Source organism: Coptis chinensis, chromosome 3, assembly GCF_015680905.1.
Source record: "Coptis chinensis isolate HL-2020 chromosome 3, ASM1568090v1, whole genome shotgun sequence".
Taxonomy (NCBI): Eukaryota; Viridiplantae; Streptophyta; class Magnoliopsida; order Ranunculales; family Ranunculaceae; genus Coptis; species Coptis chinensis.
The window spans coordinates 81,021,016-81,034,779 of NC_141458.1; the positions used below are offsets into that span (position 1 = coordinate 81,021,016).

Sequence of the window (13,764 nt, forward strand, 5' to 3'; positions counted from 1 at the left end):
TCACAATACTTCACATACAGACTAGGCAATTGTCGCATACCAAATTTAAAAAGCATATTATAACTCCATAGTATAAATAGCATTACTCGTTAAGTGGCTCATTCAATCAACAATTTAAATAAATAAATTAAAAAAAAAAATCAAAGAGCTGCTAACTAAGCTTCATAACAAACTATAGTTTTTAGCTTTCCATCACTTGCACCATATTCTCAATAATCCCTTCTGTAGCATATAAGGAACCTGCAACAAAAAAAGTTCTTTTAACAAGATATAATTTGATTCTAGGATCTAAAGATACGATATATTTAATAAACAAAAATTGTTATCGAAGGGCACCATACATGAGTTCATCACATTTGAAGCCACGAAAAGCTAGAGTATAATTATCCTTAAGACAATTCTAAGCATGAAGTAAAACAGTCTTCTTCCGCTCAATACCACACACATACCTGCGTACACCTTAACATGCATCATAACCTTACAAAAAAAAAAAAAAAAAAAAAGACTAGCTCCTTGATAAATCTAAACGTGGTAAAAATGTATAATATACCGAGATACGAAAAGATGACTTTGATCGGTTAGAACAATTAGTCCATTTACACCGAGTGGTTGTGTAGATACATGGCTGAAAATACATGACTTATTAGATTGTTTGGTGTGTAAGTCAACCAAGTATTGGAAAACCATATATAAAGAATTAATGTGTTATCATTTTCCAGATTAATGAAGAATATGACATGCTACTTTAGTAACCCAATATGTATAAATTATGAGGAGAAGATCATCAAGGTAATTCTATAAAAGTTAAGGACCTATCATATATCTTCCTAGATATAGTGTAAACTGAACTATAATTGAATGCCAAATTAAATGAATAACTTTTTGTTTGTCTTCCATATTAATTTCCCTAATTATTGTTTACTCATAATCTAGATAACGGTTTTTAAACATCAAGATAGTAACGTTCAAACAAGTCTCATTTCACAAAAAACTAAAATCAAACAGTCATATTATAATGTCCGATAACCAATTCCTTACCCAAATTGGTATTTCATACTAGCGCATCAATCTATGTCATAATGTAAATTAATGGAAGCAATTGTATATAGTTTACAAAACCGTTTATGAGCCAAGGGATAAGACCTTAACATTCTTTTGGGGAGTTCAAGTCACAAATTGTGTAAAGGTACCTTGACATCGATTCATCAAATGGTAATACTTCAAGACAGCGTGGCAAGTGGGTAGTGTCCCCCCCCAACTAGCTTGGCCATAGCCCATAGGCACAATTCATGAAGGCTTAACTAATAAAGGGAGTCATTCAAAACAGAAACAAAACTACCATCCTTGGGATAAATATACCAATGATATTCATTATCTTTAATGACTAACTAAAAAGAAACCTTCACTTGTAGTTTGCAAGTAAGAGATGTCTAAAAGGATAACTAAAAGCAAAACAAACAACACTCAAAAGTCGTTAACAGCTGAAAATCTGGAATAATACACAAACTAAAATTTCTATGCTGGTAGTGTGATCAATAAAGCAGTTTCTCACCCCATCTCTAACGTCAAGAACAAATGACTAGCATCACTATTAACCCTTTCCTGCAAGTAAACCCAGTTCCAATGCACCAACAATCACTATTAACCTTTTTTCTTTATATCTAATCACATTTAGTTTCTCTATTATAGTGAATCAATGGTCAAAGATTTTACCTTAGGATCTCTCCTCCAAGCTTGGTAGGCCATACTGCCATAGCCGGTGTAGAACGATCCATCATATGTATCCATGCCGGACCTCCATCTTTCACCTCCACAAGTTGGCATAACTATAATCAAATCAATACGATTTCACTTCAATTTACGCTAGACACCACTTAGTAGTATCAACTATTAAACATTTCTACCGAATTCAATAACAACAAAAGTGAAACTGAGATATGAGAGTAAGTCAACTACCTTCAATGAATTCAAGCTTGGTTTAGAGCTAGAACTCAATGAAAATGGCGAAATTGAACCAAACAACAACGAAGAATCTTTTGAAACTGAAAAAACCTAGTTTATCTCTTCGTAAACACACCTATTATAGGCCTCCAAACCCATCCAATAACAATCCCAATTAATAATGCAATCCACAAAGGACCTGCATATGATACCAACAGTTCCAATACTTTCCAAATTATTTGGTTTTCATCAAATTCAACCAACGTTGATACCAAAACCATTATAAACAATACAATCAATACAAAAATAATAAAACTAATACCTCTAGACAAGAAAAATCACATAAACACTTACTAACCTGGAGCCCAATAGCCTTATGCTGCGTCATCTCATCTCATCCCATATCATTCTGTCATACAATATTGTTTTGAGTTGCATATAAAGGTAATCAACATAATCGACGTGAATGAAGATAATCACTAGATCATCACAACAACTTTGATACTTGCTTCAAACAAAGCAAACCAAACTTAAGAATGTCGTGAACTGACTTCTCGATCCATATACCTAACCATAACACTCGGAATTCCAACCATGCACGCTAATATTCAAAACTTACCGAGACTTGCTAGCATTCTAATAAGTTTTTGCAAGTCTAGAAAATATTCCATTATACAACACTATATGTATATTTTTTAATAACATATGAGAAGGTATGTAGAGACAGTGTGTGACCTGTTTCCATTCTCTTTATATTAACCATCAAATTATTAATTAACAAAAATTATATTACTATTTGACTACTTACTTAATTGTCAACATGCTTATCACCAACAATGCAGAAATTCTGCTTGGCAGATGAATCTTTCAAGGTTTGGAGTATAAGAAATTAAGAGGATGATGAGTGATTGCTTTAAGGATCTAAAATCTTAGCCGGTAGGCATATTTATGTCAAAACCCATTGTGTATACCTAACCAGTTTACTGCAAAACAGCCTAAAAACCCCAAAACCACTATACTTGAACAACTTTCTTTTCTCCATATATAAACTAAACCTAAGAGCCAATTTCTTAGTAACTAGTATATTCCCTTCGAACTAAAACCCCAAAACCACTAGTTTTCTTAACATTTCTATCTCAAATTTAGAAATAGCTAATGAAAACAGAAAGATAGTAATTACTCAATACCGTCTACCTTAAAAAGGGATTCTGAGCCAAGTTCGTGGAGCTCTCTTGTACGGCAAAGTCGAAGAAGAGTTACCCTATTGTAAACACAAAAACAAAATAACAAAGAAATGAGGAAATAAGCAAAATTGAAAAAAGAGATTAAAGTTACCTTTGAGAGTGCATTCACAGCACCATATCTCCTTTGAATTTGATTGCACCAACACAAAACAAAAAAGAAACGATCTTTTGAGAATTTTGAGAAGAGGATTTCGTGAGAAGAAGATGGGATGAGTTAGGGTCTAGGTTTTGAGTTAAGTGTTTGGTGAGAAAAAATTTGGGGTTTTGAAATGGTTCTTCTTCCATTCGGAATTGATCCCCATGGCTCACAAAATCAAGTGATTATTGCGCGGCTTCAACAGAAAGGAAAGAGAGTAGGTTGAAGTGAAGCAAAAACACGGTTGCAAAGAAAATGACATTTTGGATGGCAACGAGAAATTCTTATGTTTACGACGGTGGGTTTCATGTTTTTTATGAAGACAAGTGTTTTCGTAGCAAATCTTTTAGAGAGTCCGTGATTTTGTACCTACGACGGGGGTTTGAGAAAGTGCGACGAGTGTACGAGTAGTTAGTTAAGGACGGTTAAACTAGTCTTATTGGTTTGTCCTTTATCCTCAATTCTGGTGTAGTGGTTGGTTAAGATATCTTTTTTGTGTAATTATGTGATGGGCATTTAGGTCAGTGAAAATTCATACTAAATTATATTATGGGTTGATGAGCCTTCGAACAGTGTAAGCCTTCAGGCTAGAGTATTTCAATGTAACTAGTGTGGGTCTTTTTAACCCTCTGAATATTTAAAAACAAAACGTTCTAACTCCATAATACAGGTATTATTCTCAAAAGGAGATGTGGAAGAAAATTTTCTCAATGTCGGCGTTCTAAAATAAGATAGCAATTTCTAAAATTACTAGCTACCTGCTTCAAAAAATAAATAAATAAAACTAATCCTTTGTTCTCAAAATTAGCCTTAAATATGGGGAATTCGACCAATAAAATCTCACTGTTAAGTTAAGTTGACATGATTTATGGCTAGCAAGGTTCTATGAACTTTAGAAAATAGTCTTGCTTTACAAAGAATTTTCCTGCAACAGAATCGCTCTATACTCCCACTTGCAAAGGACTACAAAATGTGATGTCAAATTTTGGACACTTGCAACCTTTTAAAAGCTTAAGATATCAAATTTGACATCGGCAATCTTAATTCTTCAGAGTTGATGTCATCCGTTGTATAGAAAAAAAATATTTAACCTCCTGGATTTCTTATCTTAACACTCAACTATCAAGTATCAACTGATAAGAATATAAGATAGAATCAACTTGAAGGTCGATGGCAATATATAATTATAGGAACCATAATTATATATGGACTACAAAAAAAAAACAATAATTATATATGGACAACAAGTGGATGTACTGAGATATCTATTTAATTAAATATTCCTTTTCTATCTATCTATTAGTTAATAAGGTTCTTGACTTGACTTGCGACATTGCAATTTCTTACATCATTTTTCGTACGTTTCCAATAGTGTAAGATTCTAGGGCGATGGTTAGCTGTATTGTAATGGATTGTAATTGAGGACATCCCTCAAGTATCTCCTTTAAGGAGAAGTATATCTTGTTTTTACTTCTCTTTTACCTGATAAAAAAAAATCTTGTTGTAAGACTAACTTTCGTATGTGTAAGCTTTGGTAATGAGCTTTGGTAATTAATGGACGAATGGTACACAGTTTCAAGCAGTGTTATCAGACCCGGCCCGGTGGGTTGACCCAGTAAACTGGTGAACCAGTCTCCTATCCAGATTGGGTTGATTATTTTACACCCCAAATTTGTGCAGAGTTCAAACCCAGTTTAACTTGTTTGACTTTTTAACTTGGGCGGTTTTTAATTAAACCTGGTAAACGTCCGGAAAATTTTTTTACACTCTTCCATTGGTTCAAGTGTGCAGTCGAACCGTTCCCTCAGCGATTGACTAACCAACCACTAAGTGCTAGCAGCTTGTTATGAAGTTATGATAGGTGTTGGGTCTTAAATTATATCTACAGTATCTGAAAGTTAACAAAATCAAGCATTTAAAAACGCGATTGACTAACCAACCACTAAGTGCTAGCAGTGTTGCTGGGTGAGATTGAGCCTTGGGTTTTTGTGAAAACAATATGCACTCTATCTATTAGAGAAAAAGTAATTTTAATGTACATAGAACAACCTATATAATTATATATTTGTGCGGTTTAACCTAGTAACCCAATCCAACCCACTGGTTAAACTGCCAACCCAATGACCCGGTCCCTTTTTCGGACTGGGTATGATAACATTGGTTTCAAGCTCTAGGTATGATGAAGATAGGAAATTTTCAAAATGAATTTTAAGAAATTAATCACCACATCCTTTTTGATGAATATCATTTTGAAATAACTCAAACTTCATAACATCAATTATTTCTCATTTTCTCAGCTATCATTTAATTAAGAATCATGTAAAGAATTCATCATTTTCCTTTTGGCCAGTCATTTTAAAGAAACTCAAACTTTAAAAAATCAACATTTTTCCATCAATCATTTAAGAATCATGTAGAAGGTGGCCAACAGCTATGTCTTTGCAACATATGACAAACTGTTTGTGCTGTATTGCCCATGAATAATTTGCCCACATCATGGTGAGAGTGTGAGACTTCACACCATTTTGATGGTTCCTAAAAGCTAGACCTCTTAAATTAATCAATTGATTGAAATATGTTGAGAAAAAAGGGAGCAGGTGTTGGGTGGGAGCTCTTGGAATTTATTTCTAAAGTCTCTTTTATGTTTAATCAGTGGATTGTAAATAATGAATGTAATGTTTGTTTTTTCTGGTTTCAAAGAGATAACAACAGAGAAGCTCATGTATTAGCTAAGTGGGCATTAAAATACAGTAATGTTAGACCGACCCACTTATTTGACCTACTATTTGGACCTACTGATGTGTCAAAAGTCATAATCTTTGATTTACATAGAGATACGTGTCTGTGTGTATTGCAATGCAAACCAACGTTATACAAATAGTGAGTCAGAATAATAGGTCTAAAAAGTAGGTCCGTGTAGCACTACTCATTAAAATATGTCAGGCCACTTCCCTGGACTCTAGACTCTTTACATCCTTTGTCAGTTACTTAATATGACTAGCCACTTTGCCTGGGCTTACTACATTTATAATAGAAGAGGATTATTTTTATTTAAATGGTTATTTAATTTAAATATTAAAAGGATCAAATTATTACTTATCACACATGATTTTTGGGTAATTGGTCTTAAAGAATTGGCACTTGCGGATGTCACTCCCATTGGCCCATTGGCGCTAATGTAATCATTGAATGCCCTATAGTGCAAGCTGCATGCATCATACCCGCATTCTCAACTACTCAATATGACGGATTCAGCAACAAAAGAGAACAGCAATAAATGTACCGAAATATTAAAAAAAATGATAAGTATAGGGTAATGTCAACACGGTTATGATAAATCAGTAGTCTGTATAGTCACGTTGATGCATTAGAGAATCCCAATAAACTTTGAAAAATAAAATTTGAAGAAAAAAAATATTAAATGTAGTCTTTAAGCACAAATAAAAACTGAAGTAGATATAACATCCCCTCACATAAATGAACAGACACAAAAAGAGAATAAAGAAGAAATATTACTAAACAGAAGGCATGAGTTCCAAAAGTACATCAACACAATTTCTATGACCTTAACGCGTTGTAGGACTTAAACACTTCAAAGGCTTAATTTTAGAATGTAGTACCATCACATGGCATCATATCCATTACTTATAGGAGAGTATTACATCACTAAATTTAAAATATTTGTACGTAGATTATTAGTTTAGGGTTCATAGTACATAAAGGAAATCTAGGTCCAGTCTTTATTGCTTGCAATAAATTAGAGGATCAACATGTAATAGAGAATATAACTTCCAAAATGCTACAGTAAAAAATCATATAAGAACTTAAAAAACACTCCCGCATATAGTCGCTTCTAGGTACCTTTTACTGTTAATGAGAAGCTCCTCCCGTTTCTTTTTCAATACAGACTCCCTCTAGCAGTGAAGTTGTGACAGATAATAACATAATATAATAACTAATCAAAGTGCCAAAAACCAATAAATGATTGATTATTTGAGTCATATTTTTAGTAGATTCATTGTGAAAAACTAATAAATGACTGATCAAGATAGTTTCTCTAGAGAAAAATTTCATACAATTCTTTTCACCTAGCTTTAATTTTTTTTTCGACTTAATCCACACAATTAAATGAACAGATGAATCAAATTGTAGAATCATACCATGGTTCGAATCCGCTTGCACTCTTCTTCACTAAGGATGAATTGCAGTTTCAAATGCAAGTGCCCACATCCTTTTGAGGGGAAATGAGTGTTACCATGTAAGAAAGAAGGTGGGCTGCCACTGATGAGATAATCCCTATACCTGGTTGTCGTGCCTAGGAACAATTCCATATCATTTGGAGACTATTTACCAACTGTTTCTTCTAACATGTTTTCAGTAGTCACAATAGTTTCCTTAAAGATTGTATGAAAAAATAGTGTTTTGTAGAATGAAAAAGGAATAGAGTTCGAACTTTGTGTGCAAAATATTGATCCATTAGTATTTTTCTCCTTTGAAGCGTACACCATTTCTTCTGAAGGTTTTTTTGGATATACATATAATGTACCATATGCAGCAGGGAGGTGCAGGTGCTTAAGCACTTTGTCCACTTCACCCTTCAACGCTTAAAAACAAACTTGGTTAGAGCGAACATATCTCATATATCCTTAAATTCTGGATCATGGTTACAAACCATGTTTGGTGTGAATTAAAGGCGCTTAGTGTCGAAAAGCTTCACATATAGAGCCAAATTTCGCCTTGGACGTATTGAACGACCGACCTAATCCTTGGTTAACTTTTAGCAAGTCTGTTTAATTATGGGAAAAAGATAGGTGAGTAACTTTACAAAACTGGTGTAACTCAATAAATAGTTACAAATAGTTCAGTACCTAGCTATTGGTGAAGTTCAGTAAGGAAGTATATAGTTGGTATGGTTTGTAGGAGATGTTACTTGTTACCATTGGATTCTAGGGAGGCAAACATTCACATTTCTCACAAATATATTCGGAACAGAGAATTAAGAACTTTGAAGGAGATTTGGAGTTACTTACTTGCCATATACTATAATTTGCGGGTTTGCACCATTTTCACTTAGGGTTAAGTTGAACTAATGTGTACCATGGGAATTTCATGTTTAGTTGCAAGCAATGTACTTATTGTTTAGTGGAACTAATGCGCCATGATGATTTTAAAGTTTGTATATTATCCTGCACCAAAGACTATTATTGTTTCTTTATATGAACCTTAGCAGAATTGACATTTTGTATTTTCAGAACAGTATTTGTTTTTCTTTGTATAATCTAATTTATTATTGTTTTACAATACAGACCAAAGTACAGCTACAATAATCACCACTTCAGCAACTCAAACTGTTCCTCATGAAGAGAATCGCTCCTTAGGAGGAGGAGGAGAGAAGGAGAAAAATACTGAGGAGTGAGTCAAAGACCATGGGGCAAATGGGCAGCAGAAATAAGAGACCCTCACAAAGCTACAAGAGTATGGTTAGGTACATTTGATACAGCTGAAGCAGCAGCAAGAGCATATGATGAAGATGCTCTTAGATTCAGAGGCAGCAAAGCAAAACTCAATTTTCCTGAAAATGTTCAACTCCAACCATCTCTACCTATGTCACAACCAACCCAAATCTCCATTCCCGATTCTCTAACACCCCATTCACCAGTTTCCTTAAATCCTTCTTTGTTCTTTCAACTTCCATCTTTTCATCAACAGCAGCTTCAAAGGCCTGATATTAATGCTATGAGAAATTATATGGAGTATATGGGGGTTATAGTGATTTTCATACACACCCCCCTAGTCCATTACATCAAATCTTTTGTTCATCATCTTCAATGGCTTCTCCTTCCATTTCTTCTCCTTCATTTTCTCTGTTTCCAGGCCTTTCAGAAAATCAACATGCATGTTATTTGTTCCTACCAGATGATTTTGATCAAAGTGGTAGTGTGTCAGGTTTTCCACCAGGGACTTCACGGTCGGATTTTGGTCACTATCCTTCTTCTTCTGGTTGATTTATTGAGTTCTTTCTACGTTAATTAGTTTCTTTTACATTTTCTGTTGTTTTTATTGTTTCTTGGTTCATCAAATGTAATGAAATAATCAATTTTATTCACATCTAAACAGAATTACACATCTTTATTCACTTGGCATTTCTCTGTATTCTTGATGGGCCTAATAGTTTTCCATAAAGAAGTTAGTGGGCCTAATAACAAATCCACAGAGAGTAAAAGGAAATCTCGTTCGAAAATATCCGAAACTCTCGTTACAAATTTCATACATTCCAAAAGTTTGGACTACTATTGTTATCTACTCAATGAATAATGAAAATCAATCCTATAAATATAGGCAAATGATAAATAAGACAAAACTATCAACAACCACTATGTCCAGTATTTGTGTGAATTGTGGACCATTGACACACTCTCTAGTAAGTGCACAGAGGATGTCATAGCCCATTAACAATTTATTCACCTCTACACTATAAGGTATAGAGTTTGTCTTGGAAAAGAGACAGGTGGTTAGAATTAAAATTGCATTTAGTGGTGATCTAATGATCATGTAATTCGTGATAATAAGGATGGTGATGACGGACAATGTGTGCAAATCCATGTTGCGATTTCAGTTTTGAACTTCATTAATAATAAAATAAAACTGGACTTACATCTTCGCAGATTTGTTGGCAGTATTACTTCAAATCAATCTGATTAGAAAAATCCCTTTAGCGAAGGACGACAATAAATCCCTAGTAGATTATATTGAAACAAACTTGATGACTTGAGCTGCCTCGAACCCATTTTCTCCTTTCTTCTACACTTGCTCACTGTGAAAAAAAAAAAAAAAAAAAAAAAAAATCTAATTTAATAGAATCAATTTCCAAATCAAAGAGAGAAAAAGAGTTGTGCATCGTGTTTTCAAATGTAAATCAGTAATTTAAATAGAAAAGTGTTAGAATTGAGTTACCTTCCATTGTTTCTTTTCCTCCTTTGATTCCACGCCCTGTTGTTTCACTGGTTTCCTTTCTTTCTTTTCCTCCTTTGATTCGTCACCATGTCGTTTCTTCTTCTACTTATTAGATCTTGATCCTCGAGCTTCTTTGACATTATCCACTGGGAGCTTCTGCTTTCCTCGAAGAGTAATTACATGAGTGCCAATCCTTGGAACTTCTATTTTCCCTAGATGGTTATCCAGATTTGAATATGTAGATACAATAGTCTCACAAAGTCATAGTCCCACAACTCAGACTCGCCATTTCTTTGACATTATCCACTGGGAGCTTCTGCTTTTCTCGAAGAGTAATTATATGAGTGCCAATCCTTGGAACTTCTATTTTCCCTAGATGGTTATCCAGATTTGAATATGTAGATACAATAGTCTCACAGAGTCACAGTCCCACAACTCAGACTCACCACTACTTTCCTCCACCAGTACTACCTCATCATCATCATTATCACACATCTCATCATTATCACACATCTCGCCATATTCTGCACACCGCCGAATCAGCTTAGCAACTGACTCCCCAGCTTCACCATTTTTTGACCACTCATTTTCACAAATGATATCCGCAGGAACTTTATACTTGACATCAAGTTCCAGCTCATCTTTAACATGGCCTTTAAGGGAAAAGTTAAGTTTATTTGCAAGGCTTTCATCCTCGGCAACAATAGAACCATTTAATTCACTATCACTTTCCATCTCGTACTCCCGAAGTGTGAGCTGCAACAAAATAGTCAAACTGTTAGAGCATTTCCAATGCAAGGTTACCAACAAAGCTACCCTTGCATTTGGAAGCTTTGCTGCTATAGTTGTTTTGTTTCAAAAAAAAAGACAGAATAATGGTTTCAAAAAAAAAATTGGCAGCCTCGTTGACATTACTTCCATAAGAAAATAAAAATTTACCATATCAAATTGTTCATCCAAAAGACGCCGAACTCTCAGCTTCTCCTCAACAAATTTGCTATATATCTTCTTGTAAACTATCCAAATCATGAACCAAGTCGCCCTGAAAAACATTATCCTCACGCCCATTGCTTACTATGCGCTCTTCATTCAAATTTATCTTTTCATCCAAACTTACCACCCTCTCCTTCTTTCGGAACATTTGCTTGCACAACAAAACCCTCTTCCAAGTCCTCCACATCCGAACCAAATCGAGACATGTCACTATCATGATCAAGTAAAGCCGATACTTCCGGACCAACAATTTTCTGAACCTTCACACCAATCGTATTCGCCGCAACTCCATAAATTGAATTATCATTAAAATCGTCACAAATTCCTGATACATTCACTCTCGACGCATCATAAGCCTGGAAAACATAACTCAATGAATACCCAAAAATATTAAATGAAACTAAATTTGTTAATTGTAACTAAACTTTACTGGAGCGAAAGCTGATCAAGTTTAGCTTTACTATTCTCATAATAAGCAGAATCACCACCTGAATTCTTGATTTCGCACCCATCATCTGGAAACCCAAGTTCCAAAATCTCTTTCCTAATAAGGCTTGAAGAGGAAGACCCACCTGGAACCCGAACCGGTTATTTATTTATTTATTTATTTTTTATCTCATCATAAATTTCAAGAAAGATCTGTGGGTATTAAAAATTTGGGAAATCCTTTCTCAGTGTACCACTTGGGCAGTAATCTCTCGCCACCACTCCCAACACATACATGAAATCCCGGTGAAGTGTTTTTTTTTTGGGTAAGATATATGTGCGGACTGTGGAGAGTTTTCTTTCCTTTTTTTTTTTTTTCGCGAAGGATTTTGTGTTTTTATCTTTTGTTTGGAAGAAGAATAAGAAAGAGAGTTTGAAGAGATGAATATTTTTTTGCAGAGTTGCAATTGAAATTGAAAAGAGAGTATGGAAAGAGAGGTTTTGTTTTTTTATCTATTTTGGGTTACGAACAATTGAAATCAGCAAAAAAAGAGTGTATAATTCCTTTTTTTATGCCGAATTATTGTAAAATCTGATGTGTCCGTCTATGAGAAAAAAAGGGGGTTGACGTGAGTCACTGGGAGCATTCTCAACTACTCAGTATTAATGGTCTTTGATATCAATGTGATGGGTTAATATCGGAAAAAATGAAATAAAATAAAATGTGTTTAGAATGATAGGATTTACTATTCAGAAAGAACTTGCAGCGCAGTTTGTTACACGTTTGTCCTAATTATTTGTAATACTCGTTATCAATAAAATTTTCACTTAGAAAAAAGCCAAAACCTAATAAAAACAATTTAATACTAAAAAAAAAACTCTTAAATTTGGGATTATTGTTGGGACTTGGGATGCATAGCTTCAATGAAATGTATCATGAATTTCTATAGGTTTGTGTGCCGAAATACTACTTGGTTGCCTTTTATGTCGCGATTTGCAACTCACCCCCTTTTTTTTTTGGCTAATCGGGTGTCCGGGCCAACTTATGCACATAACTACCCAGTGGCCTTGAGGGTAGGAGTGTAAAAAAAACCGTTGACCCATCATCCGGTAGGGTACCCGGTCTTCACCCGCCACCCAAACCCGCACCGACCCGAAAATAGACTCGTCCCGCCCCGCCACCGTTTTTATGCGGTCGGGCTATGGGTGTAGGTTCTATGTTCAAACCCAACCCGTCAAGCCGCCCAACCCACACCGTGTCAAAAGTTATTGACCCAACCCCGTTGACCCGCACAATTTCAAGACTCTAACTCTAATATTTTTGTACTTTGTTTATAATTTCTTGTAATTTTTGTAGAAATTTGAGAGATATGAATACAAACTTATGAGTTCAATATCAATTTCACATATTCAAGTTTGAACATTGGGAAAATATCAAAAATTCAAATTCAACTTTTGAATTTTGGAGAAGATAAATCATTCATCCTTGTATTCATTTTGAATTATTTTAGTTTATATTTTATTATTTTGTACCATAGATCCTCGCTCCCATCTTCATTTTATCATGCTATAGAAAATAATTAATTTACAAATGGTAAATCACGATAAATAAGTTTCAAATTTACAAATATGGTTTTGGATTCAAATTCAAATTTGTTTATTTTTGTTTATTTTTTATTGATTGATTCCATTTTTTCTCTATGATGTGAATTGGAAATATATTACTTGCAGAATTAGAAATTTTTTTTTTTAGTGAAATTGGGTTAAAATGATAATTTCCATCCGGGCAGGATGACCGGATAAAAACCCGCCAGAAAGTAAAGACCCAATGGGGGCCGGTGATGGTACTTCAAGACATAACACTTCAACCTCGCCCGCCCCGCCCGTCCGTCGGGACCACCACTGGATTTGTATCCCCTAACCCCCGCCCTCCATCATCACTATTTGACCAGAAGTTGAGAGCCATCACTATTATTTGACCCGTAGTTGACCCGCTCCGCCTCGTATTACACCCCTACTTGAGGGGAACCAAACTAGTGACCACTTTGAGTCTGTTTGGAAGTTTTCTTT

General features: G+C 34.7%; 1 long non-coding RNA gene and 1 pseudogene across 9 annotated transcripts; both read right to left on the minus strand.

Annotated features, from left to right (window-relative positions):
* Nucleotides 1-37: 37 nt before the first annotated feature.
* On the minus strand, nt 38-3,757 carry LOC147511056 (uncharacterized). Of its 9 annotated transcripts, none has more exons than XR_015216918.1 (6): nt 3,277-3,757; nt 3,136-3,202; nt 2,300-2,350; nt 2,078-2,140; nt 1,714-1,826; nt 38-240 (listed from the first exon to the last, which is right to left on the minus strand). It is a non-coding gene; the product is annotated as an uncharacterized LOC147511056 (long non-coding RNA). The 9 variants fall into 9 exon arrangements; XR_015216920.1 differs by having other exon boundaries at nt 1,957-2,140; XR_015216917.1 differs by having other exon boundaries at nt 2,296-2,350.
* Nucleotides 3,758-8,923: 5,166 nt separating this feature from the next.
* Nucleotides 8,924-11,856, minus strand: LOC147511057 (uncharacterized; annotated as a pseudogene).
* Nucleotides 11,857-13,764: the final 1,908 nt, after the last annotated feature.